Consider the following 15,644-nt stretch of genomic DNA (forward strand, 5'->3'; position numbering starts at 1 on the left):
CCAGCTGTTAAAGAGACACATCAGTCTTTGCCAGAAGGAGACAGGAAGGGAGGTGGAAAAATGAAACCCAAATGGAAAAGGCCTCCTTCCCTGCTCCGGCCAGAAACTCTAAGAAATGGGGAGGTGTGCATAGAAGCCACTGAATCCAGAAGGGTGCAAGAAAGCAAATCACAGATTTTTATCTGAGGAGCTAGATTCACCTAAACGCCCACTTCTTACCCAGACAAGCGCCAGAAAGCCCCTCTCAAGAGCAAGTGGAATGCAACAGGTGTGAAAACAAAGAATAAACTAAGATGCCAAAGTGAAGGGTCACCCACTCTAAAGACTCATTTCTAGTTACTTCCGCAACTGTATTCACCACCGACAGAATACAGGATGGAACTATCTCCAAGTTTAAGCAAATGGATAACCTAAAGTACAAGGACGGTGCCTGGTACACAGTAAGCATTATGTGTGTATTAGTTAATTGTACAGCTTTATCATCAATAATGATAAGAATGCATCAAAGTTCTGGGAAAGGAGATTAGGGATTTTGGAGCCAGAGACCTGGTCTGAAGGTCTCCTTCAAGCTCACTCTCCTTCCACCCTTCTTCCCAGTTCTGCCCTTGGTTGCTGCCTTCAAAGAGTTTATTTGACTTCCTTTCACTTAAGCTCTGTTGACTTTTGAAAACATGTGTTTCATCTCCACCCCTTCCACACACAAACACACACGGGGTTCCACGGAAAAGACAAATCATGGAAATAAAACCTCATAAATCCCTTGACCAGCACTTTGACAGACTTGCTCAGGAACTTAACTGCTAGTCATTTCCAAAGTTTAGTCTTCCAAGAGGTCAAGCTACACACAGTGGATGTACATTTTGAGCCCAAATTCCTGAGGGCACTAGTGACTAACATTTAAATGTCATCTTCTTGGGATGCTTGGGTGACTCAATTGGTTAAGCGGCTGGCTTTTGATTTGATGATCTTAAGCTCAGGTCATGATCTCAGGGTCATGGGATAGAGCTCTGCATTGGGCTCTGCACTGAGTGTGGAGTCTGTTTGAAGATTCTCTCTTTCTGATCCTTCCCCCAGTCATGCACTCGCTCTCTGTCTAAAATAAATAAATAAATCTTTTTATAAATAAATAAATAAATAAATGACTATCATCTTCTTGAAAAGTTTCTAGAAGAATAATCAGATTCAGGCTAAAAGACATGACATTCCACTTTTCACCTCAGATTCCACTCTGGAAACTTGACCTTAGACTTTCTGTTTAGTTTTTTCCACTTTTACTTCCTATTCCATGCCTGACTCCACCCCCAACCCCAAACACACATGTATGCAAATAAACCCAGTGTTTCCAGCTACACAGAGCTCTTCTGGGTTCTTCAAATGCACCATGCACTCTCATATGCTTCCCCAATGGGAACTCTGATTCATCCTTCGAATCCTGGCCCATGCAAAGGGATTTCAGCACATCTGGAAAATTTATCCCTTTTCTCTCATCTCATGACACTGCCTTAACATATAATACTGTGGCCATTGGTTTAACCATCTGCTTTTCATTCTTCAAGGTCAGAAACTATATCAGGCACCTAATTTCTTAACATCTACTATAGTCAGTACCTGGCATATAATAGGTGCTCAGTGAATGTGTGAAAAATGAAATAGTGGAATGTTTCAGAGGTTACTATGTGTGAATGAGGCTCACATTTCATTTAAGACCTGCTGGTAGAGCCCTTTTAGTCCATTTATCTAGTGCTATGAAATGATATTCAGAGTAGTTTAACATAACCCAACACAGAGTAGCTTAAAACAGCAATCATTTTAATGCCTCTCACAGCATCTCTGAGTTAAGAATTCAGGAAATACTTGGCTGGCAAGTATTGGCTGGGTCAGTGTCATTCACTCAGTTGCATTCAGTTACAGTCTGACAGTGGTTGAAGCTGGAATAGTGTGGAGAAGTTGGGGGTTGAGAGGCTGGAGTGCGACTGGGTATCTCTCCCCATGTTATCTCAAGGGTTCTCCATGTGATCTCTCTGCATGGGTGTGCTACTTTGAGCTTCCTCCCAACATGGCAGCTCAGAGAAGTTGGCCTACTTATATGAAGACTGGAGTCCTCAAGAGAAATCACCACTTATGACCTACACTTGGAAAGTCATGCATTTGTCACTTCCACTGTACCTTGGCCAAAACAGTCACCAAAGATTGTCTGGTTTTCAGAGAACATAGACCCCGCTTTCCATGAAAGGAAAGTCAAAAAATTTGCAAACACATTTTAAAACCACCCCATTTAAATGCAATATGAATAGAAAAAGGACAGCTGTGGAAAAACATGAAATTAAGTCTATAGTGTGGTTAATAGTAATGTGCCAATGCTGATTCCTTAGTTTCAACAAATTTAACCATGGAACTGTAAGATATTAGGGGAAACTGGATGATGGGATATGGGAAATCTCTCTACTATCTTTGCAACTTTTCTACAAACCCCAAATCATTCAAAAATAAAAAGCTGAGTTAAAAAAAAATGCTATACACTTCCTTCTCTCCACTCTAGGAGCTGTTAGAGAGCAACTAGTCTTAAACAAAAAAGCTCACGTGTATGCAAAAACTAAGAAATAATTCTGGCAATCTTCCATTCTGGTCAAGCAGGATTTGCCACACCATCTACAATTAGGTATTCACAAAGTTCTGTGACATACACTTAAATGCCCATCTCCCTTATTAGATGCTATGTCCCCTGAAGGAACTTTTCTTTCTATTCTTTTTATCCACAGTACTCAGAAATATGTTAAATTAATGTACAAGTTTGAACCATATGAAAATGCCAGTTTCATAGCTCAAAAACAATTGAATGGTAGCAAACAATCTACAAACAACTGAATGAAATGGACTTTCCTTATCTTTTCCATATTTTTTGTGCAAAGGGAATAACAGAGTCCAAAATTCCTAAAGGAGGAATTCTTTTATAAAAATAGTATTGATCTATATTTTTCACTGGGAGCTCCACAAAGACCTTGGAATTCCTTACCCACTGGCCTCTTGAGCCCTCTCTAACTTCTTATCTCCAGAGCAGATGCCTTTGCTGAGCTGAGAAAGTCTGCCTTGCTCTAGTAGGCCAACAGCCAGAGGCCACAGACCTCCAGATGCAGACATGAATGTTCGGGGTGGGGTCCATGATAGCAGAGGATCCAGGCCCAGCTGGAAGGCAGCCATGGGCGCTGCTGGAGTGGGAGGCTGCAGGAAGCGCAGGAAGGAGGAAGTTATCTTGTTGGCAAACCCCACCCCTTCTCTATTTCCCAGGAGGTCAAGCAGATGTCATCAGATGAATTTTTCCAGACTTGAATGGAAGATCTAATATGATTCTAACAGGAGACGGTGGGGGGCACATTTTGCCACTTTCCTTCTTCCTTTTTTTCTTTTTAAACCCAAACTTAGGAGCAACGGCAGCCGCCCTGGTATTGTGTTAGGTTGTATATCACTCTGCATGGCCCATATAAGCAAGAAACAGTCACCAGAAGGACAAAGGTAATTTGAGTCTCATGCATGCTACATGACTTCCTCCAGGATCAAATTAAGACATGTCTTCAGACACATCCGAGGGGAGAAGGTGGGGAGTGACATTTGGTGGCCCAAAGAGTTCTGCCACCATGATGGTCTCCAACTAGTTGTTGAGTCATATCCAGAAATGTGTTGCCTGTTTCTCTGTTTATGAATTATCCTTCCCCAAACAGAACAGCTGGAGCATTTTGTTCTCCATTCTTTGAATACAACTGGGCTTTCCAATTTCTTCTATAGTTTAACACACACACAGCAATAAAACACAGAGCCATTTTCTGTGGTATTTAGTTAATGATGCAGTGTCTGGCAGCCTCTCCTCCTTCACCAAAGCCATCCTTGGGAAAAGTTCTCATTCAAACACTCTAGAGGTTGTTTTTAACTGGCAAGTCCCAAGACTTAGACATTTTTTGGGGCAATCTGGTTCTTATTTTAACTGAAACTAGTTTATTCTCCTCAGAACAAAAGAATGCCAACAATTCATCAGTCCTTCACACTGCTATGTCACCAGCCAGAGTCTTCCTGAGCTCTGAGAAACAGTGCTTCAGGAGATTAAAATAGAGAGAGAGTTCCTGATGGTTGTGCGAGGCATCTGTTTTTAATTGGCCTTATTCTTTATTCTGTGTGGCCATGCAGCAAAGGAGTATGCTGAGACCCAGTGTACATCATGACTGAGAGACTTTGGAGCCAGACACACTGAGGTATGAGCCATACTCCAATGAGAACTGGGATGTAATCAACACAGGGCTGGTATGGGAAGAGGGTACTTCTGTGAAAGATCAGGAATTTAATACTGGCTCAAAGGCCTACATGCAATAGAATCTTTTTGCAGATCATCCTATAGATCTTCAGAGTCAGACACACAAAAGCTCATCCATGGGTTCCAGAATACTAAATAATATTGTTGACCATGTAATGCCAACTATGTGCCAGGTTCTGGTCTAAACTCTCTTCTGGTCTCATCCTCAGGAGACCACGGGCGCCAAAGAGGATTGGAAATATCACAGTGATTATTAATCTGATGACCACCCAAAAAAGAGCAGAATGCCCCACGTCTCTTGGATCCTGTCACAAACCCAAAGTATGCTCTTCTTTTATAATTATATCTCAGTCTTTTGGAGGATTTAGAAGATCTTTATTTTTGTACATGGAAGAATATTTATTGTTTAGGCCATCTCTAGAGAAGATGACCCATTCTAAGTCACTTTAGTTAACTTCGTCCTAAGTCTCTCCAACTTCTTTCCTCCTCTCCTCTTCCCACCCTTCTTTTCTTCTTTCTCTCACTGAGTTAGTCAACATATAATTATTGAATATTTAATTACATGCCTGATTATCCTGGGCACTGAAGGATATAGTAATGTATCTGTCAGAATGGGCTACACCATGTTCCAATGACAAACAACCCAAGAACTTAATGTTTTAAAGCAAGAAAGGCTTATTCTCTTAATGCTTCTTATTCATTGAGGCTTAAAAAATATGCAAAATAGGAAAATGAAGAGGATATCCTGATCACAGCCTATATACCAATAGCATATCTGCTCATTTAATTTTCATAACAGCCCTACGAGATGAGAAATGAGGTTCAGAGAAAAATTAGTTCTTTATGTAAGTTGAGACCTGCCACATAATAGAAGCTCTGTAACTATTAGGCTATTACTATCATTGTTAGTATTATTATTATTACTGGAAAGGAGGAAAAGGATGTGGGTCAGTATATTCATGTTCAAAGCAAGAAGTAGAGCCCAAGGTAGGTATGTTCCAAAAATAGGAAGGAGACCCCCTTGGGCAGGAAGTCTTCAATTCCTGGGAAGTCTGGGATCCCTTTGAGACACCGATGAATATCATGCACCCACTCCCCAGAAACATGTATACACACACAAACTTTGCACAGATCTTCAGATTCACAGACACACAAAAGCCCATCCCTGGATTCCAGAATAATAAATAATAATGGTGACCATGTAATGCCAACTATATGCCATGCTCTGGTTTAACACTTCACACAAATTATCTCATTTAATCCTTAGAGCAACCGTAAGGAGGTAGGTATAATTATTATTTCATTCTTTGTAGACAAGGACACAGAGACCAAGAAGTTAAATGACTTGTGAAAGGTACACCAAAATGGCTCTAAAGGCAGTATACTTCCCACTTCACCCTACTGAGACTGAAGACCCCACCTGCTGAAGGGTACTGAGTTCCCTTCCTGCATTCAAACACAAAACAAAACAAAACAAAACAAAAAAACACAAAAAAGAAAAAAAAAACTTGTTTTTTTAAGAGCAGATTCTTTGACCAATGAAACAAAATCATGACCACCTGTTCTTTTCTGACACCTGCGGACCAAAGCCCTTTCCCAGCATGACCATGAAAGTAAAAACCACTTTATTCCATGGCCATCCTGATTGAGAAATAACTGGTTCCAGAGGTGTTACCATGCAAATCCTTTGAAATAATGAGCTGCCTCACGCAAGCAGAAACTCCCTCTCCACCTGTCTCTTCATGAGAAGTGTGTGAAAATTCCTTTCCACCTCAGAGTCTCAGATATATTGATGGCTTAAGCTCTCACCCGCACGACACCTTCAAGTATACCACCAATCCTTCTCCATTAAGTCCAGCAGTGTAACAGAGAAGAGGCCAAAACTGTGGGAAGGTCTCAACGAGCAGGGGCAGGTAGCACACCCACAATTAATTATACACATTTATTAGAGGGCTGGTAAGCAAATCAATGTCATCAATGATTTATTCCCTAATTTGCTTTGAGTATGCACCTCATAAATCAATGATAGAAAATGGCATTAAAGCATTGGTGTTAACTGTCAGCAAAAGGCAGTGTACCGATTCTTTTAATTAAAAGAATGTGTGTGGTGAATATGTCCATGTGTTATATTAGATATGGTGCATTTTTAAATTGCTTTTTCACATCAAAAGAAATGCTAGAAGTTTGGAAGAGGACGAAGAACTGTAAATTCACAGTAAGTGGCAAGAGTCCTGGCATTCCTGGGTGATGTATGGTAATTTGATATGTAGGCTCCTCCAAGAGCATTCTGGGAAGGGAGATAATGTTCTCTAGTTCCAGGCCAGGCTAAATGGATCCATAATAAGAGCCATTGCTGACATTCCACCAGAAGGACATAGAAAACAATGAAATGTGGCATCCCTTCCTTTTGGGTACCAGATAAAATTGATTCTATCTTTCCCGAAGAGCTATATAGAAACTATGGAAATTGAGTGCTTATCCAAAACTGACAGTCAAGGTAGCAATGTTTTCCCCCTCCTCCAAAGTTCTGAGGATTAGACAACTTCTTTAGATAAGAAATTAACAAAAAATAATATTAAAAAACCACAGTACTTGCTTAGGTGAAGAAGAGAATCTATTACAATATAGCATGAATTTCTATTTCAATCTTGCCTGAAAACAACAGCTATTGTTAAAATAGATGGCACATGGAAAATATACATTTTTATACTTGATTTTAACCAAAAGACCAAGAAGCAATAAGAAGCACACTTATGAAAGAGAAACCTGTTACTTATATATAGGGACACCCATGTCTCAAGGAGAATATAGTTTGCCAGCCACTCAATGCTTCTAGCCTAAAAGAAATCAGGCTTGGGGTGCCTGGGTGGCTCAGTGGGTTAAGCCTCTGCCTTCAGCTCAGGTCATGATCTCAGGGTCCTGGGATCGAGTCCCTCATCGGGCTCTTTGCTTGGCAGGGAGTCTGCTTCCTCCTCTCTCTCTCTCTCTCTCTCTCTCTCTGCTTGCCTCTCTGCCTACTTGTGATTTCTCTCTGTGTAAAAAAGAAAAAAAGAAAAGAAAAGAAAAAGAAAAAAAGAAATCAAGCTTCCATGAAGGAGAAACAGTGGGTAGAGACAGTGTAGTTGCCTCGATGTGAACACAGGCTTTGAGTCAGGTAGACAAGGGTTGAAATTATGGCTCAAATAAATACTATGTCACCTGGGAAAGAGTGCTTTAATCTCCCAAGGTCCCTTGTTTTTGCATCTGCAAGAAGAGCATAAGAAAATCTATAATTTACAGGATTATAGGATTACAACAGATAATGCATGTAAATCAATTAGCAGGGATTTCTGAGCTACAGAGATGCTCCATAAATGGTCACAACAAAGTAAAACATGGCAAAACAAACATGAGAAGCAAAGGTGTGGGCCAGGGTAGAGAGGATAGATGCACAGTACAAAGCCTTACAGTGGGATAATAAATGGTAGTATGTGCCTGAGGGTAGAGAAATTTACTGGAGATGTTGAGGTGGAAGAAGAAAGGAGGAGGTGGTGGGAAGGAATAAGATTCCTGAGGAAAGAGCTGCATGACTTCAAGATGGCCTCTTCATATCTTGAACCTCAAGTCTTAAGTGGTAAAACAGGAGTTTGGTGCTACATGATCTCTGGGTACCTTTCAGTTCTAAAAGTCTGGGAATGTGTTAGCCAGAGATCAAGTGGGCTCTGAGGGTTTCCTGATTTCTGGGGGATAGCACGTAAGTTCTGTCCCTGTGTTTATTTTTTAAGATTTTATTTTTAAGTAATCTCTATACCCAACATAGGGCTCAAACCCACAACCCCAAGATCAAGAGTTGCACACTCCTCTAACTAAGCCAGCCAGGAACCCAGGTCCCTGCGTTTAGATCAGTTCTTCCCACCTGTGTCTTAAACGAGTCCCTTTACAGTGTTTCATTCCTCAAACTTGGGCTAGGAAAGGACCAGGAGGCCAGCTGAAATACACTGTTCCCATATTGGGGTATATGCTGAGTTTGGTTCTTTCCTGTTCAGAGATTGTAGAAATGTGGGTCCTTATGAATATTCAACAACTAGCTACAATACAGTGTGTGCCGGCATGCCTGCAAATACCCCATGTGCTGCTGAGGATGTCTGGAAGCAACAGGCAAGGCACGAGAAAGAGCTGGCAGGGTCCTCTTAAGTAACCACTCTGCCTCTACCGACTTCTTCTCATATTCTTTTCTCTGCCTGGAATGCCCTTTTCACCCTTGATCTTGGTCTCCCTGTGGAAACTCTTCTGTATTTCTTTTAGGCTCTAAAGGTAAAGGCAGCCTCCCTAGGAAGTCATTTACACTTCTGTCAGATAGATGCAGTCAAGGTCCCTCAAGAGCACAGTGTACTTCTCTGCCGGCCTTCACTGCCTTCTTGTTTATGGTACAGCCCCTGCCCAGAAGCTTCTTCCCGGGTCCAGGCTTATTTACCCAACTCTCTGCTCCAGAGCTCGTGATATCTCTCTGCAGAGTAAAATGGTTAGAAACTCTGGAGAAAGCCAGTCTGGCTCCATCATGCCTAACCGGGTTATCTTGAGCAAGTTACTTACTTGTGCATGGGTAAAGGAGAGGTAATAGTATCCCCAGTTTGGATCAGACCCCTTGTTAGTGTTCTCGTGGTGTTCTATGTACTTCTTTCCTTTGTGGTGTGGACCACCAGTGTACATAAGTCATGGATTAGGTAGTTAACACTTTCATATATGTCTTCTCTCTCAGAATACAAGCTCCACTGACGCATAGACCAATGCTGCATCACTTGATGCTTTATTTCAAGTTTCTAGAAGTTGGTTGAATGGGTGAAGCAAGGAAGGAAGGAAGAAATGAGAGAGCATATGTATGAGTGAATTATATTACTTTCAATATTCTCTACCAGATGGTTAGTCCCTTGAGGGAAGAGTGTATCTTTAAATCTTTATATCCCTTACGCTGCCTAACATGGAATAGATGTTGAACATGAAGCAGAATTTAATTAAAGGGTCCTCTCTGTATAGAGGCAAGTACACTCTGGGAGCAGTAAGAATTCTCCCTGTAAATCCTGTGTTCCCTTGAGATGGACCACTTGTCTTTCTGCTGTTTTCATTTCCGTTTCTCCACCTGCGAAAGCAGAGTAATTGGCCCATGACACGCCAACACTATGTCACTAAACCTCAGGCTGTCAGCTCAGAAACCAGGGCAAACCTTGTCCAGTTCCCATGACCTCATCGAACAAAATCATGGGGCAGGGTGGACCCCACCCTCACTGCAGCTCACTGGCATGAACACACAGCCAACATCAGGGTTTGGACTGTCCTTGCTTGTGCAGTGGAGGTGCAGGCTCAGCCACACTCAAGGGTTTTATAAGAGATACTTGTATTGACTTGTACTGAAGGCCATTGCTTCAGGTAAACCCACCTCAGACACACTGAATCTCAGGATCTGGACTTAAACTGTGTGGATTTTAAAACTGGGGTTCTTTAAAAATTTTGTATCTGCCATATCTAAACATTTGGAAGTTGTTATTTATAATTCTCTGATATAACTGCATAAAACACTGAACCCAAGACCTACCAAAAGTCTAAAGAGTCATATATGCACAAAGCTATAAATATATGGTGGTAGATACATCTTCATTGACATATACTTTATATTAAACATGGTGCTATATATACCAAGTAGTATAAAAAGTAATATAAAAAGGAGTTGGGGTAAATTGGAAGGGGAGGTGAATCACGAAAGACTATGGACTCTGAAAAACAATCTGAGGGGTTTGAAGTGGCGGGGGGTGGGAGGTTGGGGTACTAGGTGGTGGGTATTATAGAGGGCACGGATTGCATGGAGCACCGGGTGTGGTGAAAAAATAATGAATACTGTTTTTCTGAAAATAAATAAATTGAAAAAATTAAAAAAAAATGTAAACATGAAACAGACCCAACTCTCAAAGATCTCCCTGATAATCAGAAGAAATGGTATCATCATAATAATTCATATCAGTTAGAGTATCTTTGGGTGCAAATAACAGAAAATGCTGATTCATACTGGCTTTAGTAATTCAGAAATGTAGCAGCAAGTCCAAGGATGGGGGAGGATTTAGAATTGGGTGAGTTTGTGGCTGACAGCATCATCAAGAATGGAGGTCTTTTCCATTTCTCTGCTCGTGTGTTCAGTGTTGCCTTCTTCCTCTGTTTAGGAAATTACTTCATTCTTATGTGCCAGTTCCAGATATAACACCTGGATATGACAATTTCCAGAGGCAAAATGAGGCTATATCTTCTGTGTTCTCCTTTGTAAACCCCCTTTCCCACCACTGTCCAGACCTGAGTCACATTCCCATCTCTACCCCAACCATTGGCAAAATAGGCATGGGACCATGGTGAGGACTTATTCCTGAGTTTATGATGGTGGGCAATGTTCCCAGAAACATGTGGAAGAGGCAGACACCAAAACATAATTGAGGTTCTAGAACTCAAGACAAAGGGAAGGTAGATGGTAGGAGGGCAACTAAGATCTGCTAGAATATTTAACATCAACTTGGCATTTGATGCTATGTATGCTTTTCATACCCATTATCACTTGAATATAAACTCCATGAGCTCATATACCTGTTGTAGCTTTTGTTCTAGGATGTATCATAAACACAGAGAAAATTCCTAGCACACAATAAATACTCAAGAAATATGTGTTGAATAAATGAAATATTAACCACATTATTTCACCATCATGGAAACAGAAGTTGATAGTGGTTATATGGATTATCCAATCATCTAGCTATGGAATTTCAAAAGAAAGATTTGAACTCATATGTGCTAGACTTCATATCCAGTGTTTTTTGAATCACTTTGGCTTAGCTGCCTTATTTATTAAAGAGGTATGGGTAAAGTGTTTTGGCATCTTCTGGCATAGGTTATTGATTTTTACTGGGATACTTAGAAGACTTCATGGAGAAGGAATATATAATTTCTACATGGAGTTCTCAATGTACACATTCATACATATAATAATAAGTAACTCTTGCTGGGAAGAAGTCCAAAATTCTAAATTTTCATGTACTAATTATAAGTACATAATCTGTATATGAGCATAAGGAAAATACTTTTTTCATATTTTTAAAAAAGTCTTTGCAGTATTTTCAGCTGCTGTATTTAATAACAACCCACTGGATTTTTTTTTTTTTTATCAGTTTCTACTTTGATATGTCAACATTTGCCTTAAGTTGTAATGTGACATTGGCTTCATAATCTGGAGTGGTGTGCCTGGGCCATTTCATTCACCAGTACAGTCATTCAACAGCTATTAATTCAGTGTATCATGGGCTATGTAATGGTCTAAATGTGGAGGACATGCAGGGAACAACATTAGCCAAGCGTCCACTTGTAGACTCTGCAAGGTGGTGGCAGGAGCTATGAAGAAGCTCTCAACAGTGGAAACGGATAGGAGCCCAGGATGGTGGGAGAAGAAAGGATGCTCTTTTATACACAAAATTAGAGACAGCCTGTTAGCTAAAGTGATATGTGAGCAGACTAGCATGAAGTCAATGTGAAGAATATTCCAGAATGAAAGAACAGAAAACACAAATTCCCTGAGACAGGGTAATGCTTGATGTGTTTGAGGAATGGTGAAGAAGTCAGTGAAACCAGAACAGGAGCGGGTAAAATGATGGCAGGAGGTGGGATCAGGGGAGTCCCCAGAGCACACCTATGGGTTCATGGGCTTGGAGGCATGACCCATTGCAGGGGTGGAAGAGGAGTATGCATGACCCCTCAAACCAGCCTCACTGAACTCCAACTGGAGAAGAGGACACACCAGCAAAGGCCATCATGTAATATCCACACACACACAAATGAAATTTGAGACACAGTGTTAACCAGGCTGGACTGGGAAGTCAGAAAGTCCTATGACAGAATCCAGGTTCTGTCATGTACTTGCCACACATACTTTGTCCTGGGAAAGTGACATAAACTGTCTGAGTCTCAGCCTTTTCATCTTAAAATATTATGATCGTACTTACCTCATTTTGCTGTGAGAACTAAGCAAAATAGAGTATGCAATGCAATTAAAAGTGTCTGGCACATAGTAGGTGTTCATTAAAGCACACCATTGTTATTACCATCACCATTACTACTACTATTCACTGGTACTTGCTCAACATGACAGACATTCTCACCAGGTTAGGTTCTTCCCAGGCTAACGATTCAAAACTAGGAAGAGTCTTTCCAGAAACAAACCATTTGTACTTGCAGAAACAGCAGTGATGTCCCTTAGTGAAAAACTGGGAGCCGCAAGAAGAAACTAAGAAGCTGGCATACCTCCATGTGAAGGAGCAGAGGACGATCCACCTGAACCAGGTGGAGAGGAAGAAGAACAAAGTGCCCTCTTTGACAGCCCCAGGTCACTGCTGCCTGGGATTTCACACCTAATAAGCTCTTTCAGGGCCCTCTTTCAGCATCCCAGGAGCAGACTGTTTTCCTTGCATATTCTCTGAGGAGCCAAATATGACTCATCTGAACTGCACACCTGGGCCTGTGGTTTGGGCCACGGCAGAGGGGACAGGACAGGGAGTTGCCCTAAGGCCCAGGGTGCATACAGAAGTCCTTAATGTAGGAGATTTCAAGGCTACCTAACTGCAAAGTTTTCTTGCCTCCTTACCCTGTTATCAGTAAGGATAAAGGGGGCCTATTTGTCTTTCTTAAACTGCATCCAAAGGTTCTCAGCTTGTGGGGGGATAAAATGACTGTACCTGGAAGATTTGTGGTATCAGGCAGGAGGGAAGGGTGAATGGTGCAAGCAGGAAAGATAAAGAGGTGTGTTGAAGGGTTGCTGTCTGACGACACATCAAGGCAACATGGAGACAGAGAAAGACATCTCATTCTGCTTCCAGGTCCCAGGCCCTTCTTTTCTGACCAGAACAAGGCAGAGTGACATAGTATATGCTCTTGCACAGGACAGTTCACCAGTGTATGCCTCAGGCAGTCTTTCATTAAGGCTGTAGGGTACATCAGACTCCCATGTCAGTCCCCTGGACTCTCCCCAGCCAGGACTCCTGCTCAGCCCTCCTCTAGCGCTGAGCCAATCCTGACTTCCAGTGGTTTCCTTTTAATGCCTTTTTAACAATTGTCTGAGACCAGCTGTGACAGGCTGACACAGGGCTAGGCAGGAGGGTGCTGCAAAGGTGCAGAAAACTGCATCCCTGTGTTCACACCCGTCAGAGTCCAGCTTCACTTCCCATAGTTGCACCAGCTCCCCCTCCCACAAATACTTGCCCCCACCACCGCCCCATGCAAACAGTTTAACAGGCTCTTTATGAAGCTCTGAGTTCAGCTTCAACACTACCACTCACCAGCTAAGTGACCTCAGGCAGGAAAGGTGCTCTCCTAGGAACTGTTTTCTCATCTTCAAAATAGGAATAATCCCTCTTGTCCTGCCCACGACAGCTAGATTGTTGTGAATCCTAGAGACGATAACCATAGAAGCCTTTGAAGAAATTAAACATTATATAGAACCCAGATATCAGAAAGTGTTAAAATTCCTTAGCTGGTAGGAATAGCAAGCATGAGAGGCTTCAGGCACAATGGGATGCCCCCACCAAGTCATCAAAGGTGAGGTTCTAGAAGCCCGCAGGGTCTTTCTCAGCTTTATTCCAAAGTATTGGTTAAATTCCTTAGTCACCAGGAAGGGACTAAAAGACGACCCAGAACCAAAGCAAGTAGCACCAAACAGCCACACAACTTCCTTCCTGTCTCTCCTCAAGTGACTTGTTTTTACTGGAACCCGATTTCCTCTTCCTGTCTGGGAAACCCTGTTGACAAAGACTAACTCCATAAGGAAAGCAAAAAAGAAAGCTCTTTGCACCAGCCAGCCTTGGAATTTCACCAGGTTATCCTCCTAAACCTGAACCAAAATAGTCCATGACTCATCATGTGTACTTGGGGAGCCAGTAAGTGGGGAGCGGGGCTTCCCCACTTATCTTCCCAGGAGAACACATCCTGCATGTTTGTCAGTAAAAAAGCAACCTGTAGGGATGTCTCTGTAGGAAAACAAATTGGGAAAAAACTCATTGGCAGAAAACTCCATCTCCAAGGCACTGTTTACAATATCTAAGCTCCCCGCAGGCTGTCCTCAGCCATCTTCTTGTCTTGCACTGCAGTGCACTCCCTGCTGTGTCTGCTTATCCAACTCAAATTTTCTTTCACTGCTTACCACTCCACACCCAAGGTGACAAATTCCTGGTTGTGTGACCCCAGACTCAGGCTCTTCAAGCTTTAGTTTTCCAACCTGCTCTAGTGCTAGTAATGGGAGTGATAGCTTACAATGACAGAGCTCTTTGCCTCTGCCACCGCGCAAAGGAGGAGCTTAGGAGGAGGAGCTCCTCCTGCCTTCATTTCACAGATGACGACACTGAATCAGATAAGTAATTCACCCAAGATAACACACTAGAAGCAGAACCAGAATCAAAATACAGGCTGTCTGGTCCATGGTTTTAACCAATATTCTACACTTCTTGATCCAATTCATCAGTGTGTTTTGAAGGTTAAAAGAGATAACTGGAAAATGGTAAGCAGTGAATAAATATTGTTATAATATTGGGTGAAAATATATATCAGAGCATCTGGTATGGTACCTGATTCATAAAGGGTCTTTAACTTATATTAGTTCCCTTTCTTTCATCCATCTTCTTGAAGCAATGCCCTGGCCAGGATCTTCTTCAGGCAGTCCAGAATGTGTTTTTTGAAGGTTTTTCTGAAACAGCTGTAGCACTCGATAAATTTTTTCCTTGAAATAGAGTCTTCTGAGTAACTGAATCATTGACAGGAGATCTACCACTTTCTAGATGGTGCTTTAACCAAAGGTACTCAGCCATGGACACAAGTACCATCAGTGCAGCAGAGAGCTGATTCTTGGTAAGAAAGCAGGGTTGTTATTTTCCATGATGGAACTCCTAACAGAGTGATAGTCTTGTCTTTAACCATTGTTCTCTCCTTTCTTACTTTATCAAGGATAAAGAAGAGCATCATATAATGACAAATGGGCCAATTCTCTAAGAAATAACAGTCCTGGATGTGTATGCACCTAACAACCTGAGGCAAAAATTGATACGAATGCAAAGAGAAATAGAAGAATCCACTATTCTAGTTCGAGCCTTTAACACCCTTCTATCAGAAATGGACAGATCCAGCAGGCAGAAATCAGTGAAGACAGAGTTGAACTCAACAGTGCCCACAGTTAACCCTCAGGTTCACATGGAATATTCACCAAAATAGACCACACTCCAGGCCATCTTCACAAAGGTAGTGGAATAGAAATAATACAATGTCTGCTCTCAGGCCCCAGTAGAATTAAACTAGAAAT

The sequence above is a fragment of the Mustela nigripes genome, chromosome 6 (genome assembly GCF_022355385.1).
Source record: "Mustela nigripes isolate SB6536 chromosome 6, MUSNIG.SB6536, whole genome shotgun sequence".
NCBI lineage: Eukaryota > Metazoa > Chordata > Mammalia > Carnivora > Mustelidae > Mustela > Mustela nigripes.